Raw genomic sequence first — 12,601 nt, 5'->3', positions numbered from 1 at the left:
CTGGGCTCAGTACTGTGCAAACTCTCTGTGAATTTTGCTTCTCTTACAGGTATCTAGCCAGTGCACATGCAGTGTTGTAAAGGGTTTACCCATGCACAGATTATCAGGAAAAACACTGCTATGCCTTAGGAGCTATGAGCTTGGTTCTAATCCCATAAAAATGATCAGGACATTTGTCATTAGCAGATCAGGCCGTACCTTATATGGTTATTTCTTTGGAAGCTGTTACAGAGATCGTCTGAATGCGTTAACATATTTGAACATATTTTAGGCCTGTGAGTCTACCTTCAGTGCCTGGTGAAATTACAGAGATTGTTTTGGGAATTACTGAAAAACACCTGAAAGACAGTGCAGTCACTGGTCACAGCCAACGTGAGTTCAGGAGGGGAATGTCCTGTTTAATTAACTCAGTCTCCTTTTATGACAAAGTTACACACTTCGCTGACCAAGGGAAGCCAGTAGGTGTGCTCTTTTTGGCAAAGCTTTCAGCAAAGCTTTCCACACTGTTTCTCACAGCATCCTGGGCAAAATTGCCAGCGTTCAGTTAGACAAAAAAAAACAATGCAATGAGTGAACAATTGGCTGATGGGTCATGTTCAAAGGGTTACAGTAAATGGGATTACATCCCACTGGTGGTGAGTCACTAGTGGGGTTCCCCAGGGCTCCATTCTAGGGCCAGAACTCTTCAATTTTTTTCATAAATGATATGTATACTGGACTTGAATGTATATTACAGGCATCTGTGGATGACACTAAGTTGGGAGAAACTGTTGAATGCCTTGAAGGTAGAGAGGAGTTACAGAGAGTTCTTGACAAATGGAGAGCTGTACAATTACCAACAGCGTAAAGTTTACCAAGTTTAAGTGCTGGATTCTGCACCTGGGAAAGTGCAGCCTTGGATATATGTAGAGAATGGGGGACAAGGGGCTGCAGAGCAGTTCCATGAAAAGGGATCTAGGGTTTCTGACTGATGGCAAGCTGAACATGAGCTGGCAGTGTGCCCCAGCAGCCCAAAAGGAGGACCATACTACGGGTGTCTCAGGCCCAGCATTGCCACTGGGTGAGGGAAGGGATTATCCCCTCTGCTCTGCACTGTGGGGCCTTGCCTCCAGCACTGGGTGTAAGTTTGGGTGCCATAATATAAGGACATATAAACATTATGAAGTATCCAAAGGAGGGCTACGAAGATGCTGAAGGGTCTAGAGGGAAAGAACTTCAAGAAGCAGCTGAGGTCCTGGGGTGTGCTGGGCCCAGCGCGGAGGGAGATCTCATGGCAGCTGCAGCTCCTCACAGGGAGCAGAGGGCAGCACTGAGCTCTGCTCTCTGGTGGCAGCGAGAGGGCCCGAGGGAACAGCATAGAGCTGTGCCAGGGGAAGGCTGGGAAAGTGTCAGAAAACAGGAAAAGGTTCTGCACCAGAGAGTGGTGGGCATGGAACAGGGTGCCCAGGGCAGTGGTCATGGCCCCAGGCTTCCAGAGTTCAAGGAGTGTTTGGACAACACTCTCAGATGTAGGGTTTGGATTTTGGGTGGTGCTGTGTGGAGCTGGTTGGACTCAATGATCCTTGTGGATCCTTACAACTTGGGATATTCTCTAATTAAATGATTCTGTGATCATCTGCTCTGGATAATGTGATTTTTGCAAGAATTTGTGATTCTATGAATAAAAAGCAAATATTAAGTAAATCTTTATAACTATGGTATTCTTTAGCTAGTCCAACCTGTGTAACCTGCTCTAGGTGTCCCTGCTTTAGCAGGAGGTTGAACCAGATGACTGTTAATGATTGGAGGGCTGGAGCACTTCTCCTGTGATGAAAGGATGAGGGAGTTACAATTGTTTAGCTTGGTGAAGAGAAGGCTCCAGGGAGGTGTCATTGTGATCTTCCAGTATTTGAAAGGAGCTTACAAGCAGGAGGGCTTTTTACACAGGTAGATAGTGAGAGGACAAGGCGGGATGTATTTAAACTGAAAAGAAGGGAGGTTAAGGTTAGATGAGAGAAAGAAATTCTTCACTTGGAGTGCAGTGAGGCACTGGCACAGGCTGCCCAGGTAAGTAGTGGATGTCCTGTGTCAAAGGCCAGGCTTGATGCGTTCCTGAGCAGTCTGATCTAGTGGCTGACAACCCTACCCATAGCAGGGGAGTTGGAACTAGATGATCTTTGAGGTCTTCCAACCCAAGTCATTCTGTGATTCTATGATTCTGTGATTCTGTAATTCTACGATATGACCTCCAGATCTCCCTTCAATTTCAACCATTCCATAATCATCCTGAGGAATCCCAGCTGTAATTTTCACCATGAGGCAATTTGAGCTCATCAGCCATAGGGACAGATGATAATTCCAAGTGCTTGAGGATAGAGAATCAAAACTAGTATGCTTACGGAAAAGCATTTTCAGCAATAAAGCTGGAAATATTTTTTCATGGGTATTTCTTCATATCTCTATACTTTGAGAATCCCAAAAGTCTCTGCCACTTTGACTTCTGCCATGCAATTAGAAGGACAGGGTAGTAGCTGTTACCCTAGTTGGATTCAGAGAATATTTAATGTATTTTTAGAGGTGTCTATATGTAGAGTCAGCTTTGCTTTGAGTTTGACTTTTTCTTCTTCCCTGATCTTTTTGTATTTAACCTATTTTTGACTTTCTGCTACTAGTGATCAGAGAGCCACAGAACTCTACATGGCTCCAGAAGTCTACAGCTAAGTGACAGTGAAATACTGGCATACTGTATGTGTATGGCGATTCAGTCTTGTGAACTACTGTCAATAGAAAACTATGCTGTGGAGTTCAGACTTGATTTTTCTACAGGGCAGGATGTATTAAAAGCATGAGCTGAGTTACACCAAAATTCTCTTTCAAGTATTGAAGTCTTTAAGTATATTGTTGGTTTAGCAGCTGATTTAAAACTGGGAGTCTTGAATCAAGTTTGTATGGAATGAAAAGCAAGACGGTTTATCTGGGTGCTACTGGTTTTAAACATTTTAATTACTATTTCTTTGTGAGATCTATAAATCATGAATTCTATAGATTTTAATGGTTTAGAAATTAGCAAATTTGATTAACTTTTCAATGAGTCCTTTGGAAAGCGTGTATTTAAGAAAACAAACAGACAAACAAAACAAAACCAACCCCTACTAGTTCTTCTTGAAAAAGATCCCTTGGTCCTTTTTACCACTGAAATCCACAGTTGTAAGGTTGGCTTACTTTCAGAGGATCCTTAAACAGAAGGAGGGTATTTCATTAGTGCTCTTGCCAGCTATATGTATGCCCACTTATAAGCTGCCACTTCAATTCTGCACCACAGCAAACTCTTCTGGTCTACTTACTGCTTTGCACATGTTGACAGGAAACCATGTGTTGGTTTTCAAGAGACCGGAGCTGAGATAAGCATTGCAGTGCCTGAAATAGCCTCATCATTCAAGTAAGGCAAAGTTCTGCCTCCCAGGAAATCACTAGCAGTCTTTAAAAATTCTACAGAACAGATTTTGCTGGTAGGTAAAATCTAAGAGTCTGTCTACCTACACCAGACAAAGCACTTATTGAGAAGTTTGTTCTTCATCATAGCTCCAAACACATCAAATCCCCAAGCTCGGTGTGATGATCCTTTCATCTTTCTCAGCAACTGAAGAGCCTGTCCCCAGAGCAGTGTCTCAGGCTGACGCTGACCCTGGAACAAGCTTTGGTGACAACTGGAGCAGAATTCATCAAGAGAATTTTTCCCCTTTCCTACCTCATGATAACAAAGGACTGGACTGAGTTCATAGAATTAGCCAGAAAGAGTTTGGAGTTTGTTTTTGATCCAAGCTGCTGCAGTCAGAGAACATCCATATGTCAGTAACCCCTGACTCAACACAGTGTCTCTTTCCAGGAAGCTTCTGTACTGGGAAAGTCCCTGGGTAAGGGCTAAAAAGTCAATGATGAATGTAAGTGTTTTGTAAACTTTGCAAAGGAAAGCTCATATCCTCTGTGAGTTCCCCCAGTGCACCGTCTGACTTCTGAGGAGTTGAAGGTGGGTGACTGATGCCTCACCCACACCAGCCACAGAAGATTTCTGATGCTGATGACCAGGGATGTTCCAGCCAAAAAGCCAAACCCTCAAGTATAGAAAGTATAACACTGTCTACGTAAGAGATGTGCTGCGTTTTGTGCTTCCTTCTGTTTTCACATTACTCATTTTGGGTCTTAATCCTACACTGAAGTGTTAGTAATGAATTGAGAACTACGCTGACTCTCCTCAGTGTCGTGCCTAGAATTATTTTGTATTTTATTCTAAGAACAAGATCCACTGGGGAAATCCCTAGACTTGTAACAAGGGTCTTCAGAACTCAATTCTAAGCAGGTTTTATCTTGCAGCATTTGCTTTTGCTAGGAATAATATGGTAAATAATGGTATGTCATGGGGAAGAGAGAAAATACTTCCACTGATGTACTTCTGCAGTCTTACTGCCATATCTAATGCCTGGAATTTAAGAAGATCGTAGCTGGGACCATGAGATGCTGATAGGTTTTGCAGACAGTTCCCCTCCTCCACAAACTTATCTGTATGGCTGGAAAATCTTTTTTTGTGTGTGTTCATTGGTGTAGTCCTGCAAACCAGAACACTTTTTACCTTGGTAGGGAACATCTACTTCTATCTTAACCCCCATGATAATTTTTTTTTCCAAAGCAGGATATTTTTAACATACTGCTTTTAATTCAGCCTTCTTTCTTTTCTCCTTGAACTCTTCAGAGGCTAAAAATTTACATCATTTTCCAAAATGAGCCCAACAGAAGAATAATTAACACTTGCTCTTGCATAGCGCTAAGGCAAGTAGTTCACTATCTATTTTGATTTGGATCCCAGATTTGGACAATGACAGGGCAGCTGGATAACAGCTCCACACCATGCTGGTGCTGCACTGCAGGCAGTGTCCTTGCCAGACGCAATGGGTGCTGGACTAAATGTACTTTTACTACACTTTGCACTATATGCACAACAGTATGTAAATTAGCAGTGTAGAGTTTGCATTATTTTTATAATGATTTATTCTGAGAAATATTTAGTGTCTGTTGTTACTGTTACTGTGTGGGTCATGTTCTTTTGGTGCCTTTTTTTTTCTTTTTGGTTGGCATCATGGGTGACATCTGGATCGCATGACTGTTTGTACAAAAACTTGTGAGGTTTCATCCATCAGAAGATAGTGACTTCCTCCCGTAGATAACAAACATGCCAGATTATGCAATTTCTGGGTAGATAACGTTAACAAATTCTTTTTAGCATTATCTGGATTGAAATGCAGGAACAGTATAGCAGAGACGCAGTATTTATAGTCCAGTTGCTTGTTCATATGGCTGAACTACATTTTGCACCAGCATAAATTCACATGAGATGGCATGGCCAATTTGTTTTTAAAAAGAAGATGTCTTCCAGCAGAAAATTTATTTTACAAACACTTACATGCAGTCACTTTCCAGTATTTTGGCCTGATGCTGTGTAAATAGCTGCTTTCTGGTCCCTGCTAGCAGTCTGTATAGCAGCAGGGTCCTGAACAGCATCAGTAATCTCATAATAGAGATGCTGAGAGAGACCTGAGTTGAGAGCATCAGCTTGTGAAAACAGACATGGCCCAGGTGACAGACAACAGCGAGAAGTGTGGTGACTGAACTCTGCACCCCTGTTACATCTGTCTAAAATACACGTCAGATGCTGCATTTCTCTAATCAGCAGGAGCTCCACTATGGACTGAAATTAAGATTTGATTCGTGGAGAATGTCTTGAAACAAAGGAGAGACTCTAATACAATATTATTTAGCCTATAGAGCTAGAAAAGCACTGGGGATCCTGTTACCAGTTCTGTAGCTATGGGCATGCTTACCTCCCTGCATTCCCCTGTCAGATGTCTCCTCCAGTGCATGTCCTAGGAACTGTGTCACCATTCAGAGCCCCACACTTCCTTCCCACACGAGGCGGGTAGATGCCTGGTGCTCTGCACAGGGTCCATGGATGATCTCCTGGAGCTCTCCTGCTCTGGTGGCACTCCCACCTAACCTGCAACTGAACAAGCACACTGGAGTTAGGGAAGAAAATGCTTGTGTGCATTAAGATGAGTTTAGCATGGATTTTTAGACAGGGAAGCAGAGGCAGACGGAGGGAGAAAAAAGCTTGCTGCAGTGAAGGAGAGCACATGTCACAAATGAGGATTGTTTCCTTGGAAGCTGGACAGGAGGATATTTGCAGGAAGACTGGGATAACCAGTGCCAAATCTGCTGGACATAACCAATACATCCACTTCTATTTAAAATCACTCTTTATTATACGGTGGACAAAAAGCTGGATGCAAGCCAGAAATATGTGATTACAGCCCAGAAGGCCAACAGTATCCTGGGCTGTATCAAAAGAGGGGTGGCAGCAGGGATAGGGAGGGGATTGTCCCCTCTGCTCTGCCCTCGTGAGGCCTCACCTGCACCCAAATCAGCCCCCAGTACAAGAAAGATGTGGAGCTGTTGAATCAGGTCCAGAAGAGTGCCACAAGGATGATCAGAGGGCTGGAGCACCTCTGTGAAGAAATGTTGAGGAAGCTGTGCTTGTTCAGCCTGGAGAAGGCTCCAGGAAGACCTCACTGTCACCTGCCAGTACTCGAAGAGAACTTGTAAGCAGGAGGGAGATCAACAGTTTACACAGTATGATAGTGACAGGACAAAGGGGAGTTGCTTTAAACTAAAAGAGGGGAAATTTGGATTAGATATTAGAATGAAATTCCCTGCTCAGAGGGCAGTGAGGCCCTGGGCACAGTTTGCCCAGAGAAGCTGTGGGTGCTGCATCCCTGGAGGCGTTCAAGGCCAGGTGGGATCGGGCCCTGGGCAGCCCGATCTGGATTCTACAGTTCTATGCTAAGCACTGATCAGCAGTCAAGAGTGGGGAAAACACAAAAACACTTCTCTGCAGCCAGTCTGGTAAAAGAAGGAGGAATATGGGGAGAGATATCACCTGTCTAGCTCCCAGGTAAGAAGCACTCCCTGCCATCCTATTCTAAGGGAAATGCGCAAAAAGGTAACGCATCAAAGCAATCTCACTGCTGAAACAGACCTCAGCTCTGTGCAGTCACAGAGATGTGAATATAACCACAAAAAAAAGTAACAATACAACTTCCTGTTAGTGTAGTTTGCAGACAGCAAAGTGATACACACCTCATAAAGAGCTCAAGTGGTGTTACACAGCGCCTTCTGTTCCCGTGCTTGATTTGAAGACGCCTGCATACACATCTCTCCCTTCTTCAGTTCTTCTCAACAAAAAAAAGAGCAAAGATGGTGAAGAGGACAAATAGACGTATGAGTAAAGCCAAGAATTTATTGGGAATATAATTGAGTCTATAATTATTATTCCAGATCTAATTGTTGCAAAAAAAAAAAAAAGAAAAGAAGAAAGAAGAATGCAGTTAAAATACTTCGGTGTAGGAAAAAGTGCCAATAATAATAATATAGTTAATATTGTAACACACTTCTTAATTTTTATCAATATTCTTGGAATTATGCTCACCCCTCAGTTGTTCCTCTGGGTCATAAAGTCAGTATCTCCAAACTGCAGTAACGTAACACTGTAGTATCTTCAGCTTTTGGTGTCCTTCATTGGGAAAATTGGTGCTGATGATGCTGACTTCTTCCACACTCAAGCCCATACATCTGTGTGCACTTCCTAACATGCTTTTACACCTTCCTCATTTTTCATTGGTCTGTTGGTCCATTTTACAGATGAATTTATTTTGTATAGTGTATTTCAAACGTGTTAAAGGCTATTTCATTTGCACTCTCTGTAATCCCTAAACTCAGCCTTGTACAGCTCCAAGTATGCATTTCTCTGGATGCTGATGAGAGCCATGGAGTCTCTAATGCCAGGCCCCTGCCCCAGCTGTTAGCATTATATCCCTGGACTGCTCTGTGCTGCACTCTGCATCCTCACTTCTCAGGGCCTCTGCAATTGTATCAGGTTGGCATTTCTCTTCCCTGACTGCATTAAGTATCTCATTATACACAGAGCTACTACTTGTTACTGCCATCTATATAAAACTGTGTTTGTTCCATGTAAAAGTAAAAATTCTTAAAACCAGTTATCCGTAGGCTGCCGGTCAGTTAGAGAAACTACTGTCACAGGAAAAAGTAACACAAGGCTACGGGAAGATGAAGGAAGGTTCAGACAGTGCAAGGCTGGCATGGCTCTCCCTGAGGCTTTGCAAGCTCAGCACAAAGCTGCCAACATGCTGCTGACTGTAGTAATGGCAGGTTACTGGGCAACACAGCTCCACATCCTGGCATTTCTTGCCTGCCTCTTTGGGGATGAGGCATCCTCCAGTGTTAAGTCCTCCTCTATATTTCTATGATGTGCTATGTCCTATGCTATCAATTTCTGTCTAGTTGAGTGTTCACCAGTGAAAGAGAGGATCCAGATTTTGGAAGATTTAGAGATAAATAGCTCTTAGCAGAGAGCAATTTTTTTGTTTCTTTTTTTTTTTTTCCCCTTGCACATCATACTGTGCCTGGTTAAGCCTGTGGTGCACAAATATATTCCAAGACCTTTCCTACCACTAATACTATGCTTCCAGGCTGGAGTCTAAGGAGTGATTGAGTTTTTGAATCTTGCATGTGTCAAAGTCATCAGAAAACTGTGCTTGTAATGAAATCCCCTAAGCACTACAATTTCTGTGTTTCAGTGGTTCGTAAAACCCAGGGAGTAGTAATCAGGTACAGGCAGTTGTATGTGCACTCCTTCACATGTATTTACTTAAAAAAAAAAGGACTTTTGAAGTAAGATCAATTGGGGTGAAGCCTTTGGTACCATCATCACAGAATGAGAGACAACAGTACAGAAAACAAATCTAAAATGGTTTCAGAAACCGCTGACTGAGAGAAAGGAAGCCCTTAGGACTGTGACAGTGTGTAGCTACTGAAGGGAATTCTGCAAATTTCATTTCACCTTGAGGACTGTGAAAAATCAGAATTAAAAATAAATAGGGTAGGTACTTTATTTTGTTTTAAATTTTGCTTACCAAAAGCTAATGGGGAAAGAGAAGCACCTTTGTATTTCATTGGATCAGTACTCCATGCTGTGGTGGCAGACTCTGCATATTTCTGCTGAACAATAGGAATGTTTGTAGAGCCTCACTATTGCCTCGAGGGAACCAGGCACTGAACTCCATTTGGGGGGCCAAAGGCAGCTATGTGTGTCCATTGGTAAGGTAGGGAATACAAGCACCTATTCTGAGAATTTTTCTACTGGGAACCTAAAAATTAGAGGCTTATGAAGATGCTTACGTCAAGCAGTTTTAATTCCACGAAGACTATAAAATAGAATCCTTGAAAAGTCAAGTCTGATGACGAAAGCTGGAATTACAAATGTGTCGTTCCGACTCCTACATCACACATTCAAGGAGAAACTAGTAAATGAGGAGAGCACTTAGACTCCTATTCTTGTGTTTATGCATCAGTTCTATGCAGGCACTTGTGTTGGCTGCCATCAGTGCTCCTTTTAGATGGAAAGTGTTTGGGCCACTTCACGCCTCTCTTTCTGCATGGGCTTTGGCCACTTGTCCCAACACACTGGCTCAAAGCCATAATCAGGAGGTTGGCAAGTCTATTGGCAGAGACACTGTTGCTGGTCATCTTCAACAGTGTCCCCTCTTACCTTCTAGTCCTCATTCCTCAGTGAGAATGCCATAAAATCATAACAGCTACTTGCAACACCAGAAGTGACATGTAGGATGAGGCAACCCAGCACTAGTGGTATTCATTGCTGTAAGGTTCCCATGAAGGATAAATGCATTAATGAGCTCAAGGAGGGACTACGGAAGCTCATGGAGAACAGTTCTGTAGATGTGGCTTCCTGCTCAGATATTGGGAAATAGATGGTTGCTGGAGGGCAGACAAGGGAGGAGATATCTACGCCCATACCCAATGCTTATACCCCAACCATGGCTGTTGGCCACTATATGGATTGAGAGATTGGACCAGTAGACTTTTGAGCTCCCCTAAGCAAGCTCTTTTTTTTCACTTGTTCTGCCATGTCAAGGGAAAAAGCAATTGAGCCACATACCACTAGCAAGCTTCTGGAGACAAGCACCAAAAGCTCTTTGGAGAGAAAGCTCCAGAGAACAACAAAAACATATCTCTTATCTGTCATTTAAAAAACCGTACCACGCAGGCTGAAGTAAGAGGTTGTGTCAGACCTGCTCCACAGACTGACCAGTGAAACGTTCCCTCACTGGCAGCTAAAGCAGCTTCTGCTCTCTGCCGTGTCAAGCTGATGCTTTGCCCAAGCCCAGAGGAAGAGCCCCAACCCTCTCCTGTATGACTACTAAAATTGCTTCCTTAGCACCTTTTCCCCTCAGGAAATCTTGCCTGCACAGTCCCACATACATGTTGCCCATCTCAGAGGACCAGGATGCACACTGACTTTTTACATAAAAGCTTTAAAATTTAAATTTTCATTATTCTGTGTTGTGGGCTAACAATAATTTATTTTGGGTAAAGATTTGTTGCCGAGCTTCTCAAACAGCTGAAATGCCCCATATTTTTATTCTCTAGATGAGAAAAGATTTTTGGTAGGAAGAATACAAGATTTCATAACAACTTTCTTTTCTGCAAATCACCTTAGGAAAGTTGTCAAGCTACACATGCCTCTAACAGCAAACATATCATCTATTTGTGCGTCCCCCGAGTGAGAGGTATGGGTGAGGTAAGACAGAGGAAAGGTGAGAAATTCTGAGGATGTGTTGTTTGGGAGAGCACACAGGCAGACAGCAGTGCACCAGGGACATGTGGGAGTGGAGCATCGCTGCACACGCAATGGCCTCAGCTCCAGAGAGCAATCATGAGCACAACTTACAGAGCTGGATGGCTGCCAACCACACAGAGCCAGCATTTCAGGACATAAAAATATTTTATGAGTTGGAAATAAATTTAATTTGTTTACAGTTTGCTTTTAAATGGGAATACTTTTCCCTTGGCAATATAATCTACCATAAGGGTTTCTTTTTTGGAGTGTGTGAAACTTTCTGAGTTTTAATGGCAGGAAAAAACCCAAAGGTCTATACCACATAAATAGTCATCTTTGGTGTATAGTATTCTGATAATTCATGATATTTTTCTTTTCAGGCTTGTAGGGCAAATTAAGCCCAGTGCTAACTCTCCTACTGAGTGTGAATGGACAAACTTGTGTCCATAGCTCATACCCTCCCTTCTCACTGCTGGAGAACTTCTTGGCAGCGATATTCATAGATCAGAACAGTGCACTCACACTAAGAAACAACACTACTGCAGGCAAATACCAGCGTATAAACCTAAGCCCAGCCTGATGCAATCTGAGACAAAAGGAGGGATTGATATAGGTTTGTTTGCTTAGAAATAGGGATTAGTACATTCATTTAAGAACCAATATATTAGTTTAGCAAAAGGAATCTATAAGTAATAGTTCTGAAACTTTCCATTTCAGCTTTAGTGGGTGAACAGTCTTGTTTTTCCTCAATAATTTTGCACTGGGGACATAATAGAATACTTTTATCTTCTGCCTCAATGATTTTGCGTCACGAGAAGTACTGGAGTCATAATAGAATACTTTTATCTTTTGCCTCAAAACATGCAAGGACATTTTGCTTGGGTTCCACATATATTGTTTTTAAAAAGTGGCTCACCGTGGCCTAATAAGCCATGGAAATCTTCCAAACTGGGGAAAAGTGAATGAAAGCGAGTCAAAGGCTTCAGTGACGAAGCTTATGGTGAAAAAAGGGGAAGAAGTAGGTGGGCACTCAACCACCCTACATACCACTGAGCATGTCCAAAGGGACATTAGCACATATCTATGAGACCTTGAAAAAGAATGAATGTGTATATGTGTGTCTTAACTGTATAAATGTAGAACCTGAACTCTGAGAGGGCACGTTTGCTTGTCAAGTTGCCCAGTGCGCATCATGAGGAATAAAGGAATGCCGCTTTCTAACACCACACTGGAGTTAGAGAGTTTTTTTCCTGGATTTTGGATGACAACATCTGAAAGCAAAATAATAATTATTCAGATTCAGATTCCTAACTCATTAAACAGAATAGCCCATTTTCAGAGAGGTGTGCTGAAAGTACGTGGAACACCTCTATATGCATGCTCAAATGTATAAACTGCTTCCAGCAGTAACAATCGAGTATCCACGAGTCAACTTGCTCCTCTGTGTTTCAGAGCTTGCCTTGCTGTGCTAACATACAGGCATCCCTGAACACTGCAAATGCTGCACACAGAGAACTGCTTCCCTCTGTAAGGATGCTGCCTTGCAAAGATCAAGCTGTTGCTTGGAGAACCTTCCATCCCCAGCCCCACTGTCCTCTCTTTGCCTGCAGTGTAGGCAGGCAGGGTTGACATATTGCCAGAGAGCTATGGTTTTCGAATCAGTGACTGATTAAACATGCATTGTTTCCTGGTTGTGCACTGATGTACAGCCAGTTGCCGGATGGGAGATATAAAGAGCACATGAAGCCCTGCACAAGCTGCAGTTCAGTACCAGGAAGTACCTGTCGATGAAAGATAAGCAGCCTGCCAGGATGCAAATGTTATTACTCTAGTAGTGGCCTAAAATAATTTCCTGCTCTT

The sequence above is a fragment of the Numida meleagris genome, chromosome Z (genome assembly GCF_002078875.1).
Source record: "Numida meleagris isolate 19003 breed g44 Domestic line chromosome Z, NumMel1.0, whole genome shotgun sequence".
Lineage (NCBI taxonomy): Eukaryota > Metazoa > Chordata > Aves > Galliformes > Numididae > Numida > Numida meleagris.
The sequence above is the reverse complement of the archived record's forward strand: the minus strand, read 5'-3'. Positions refer to the sequence as shown.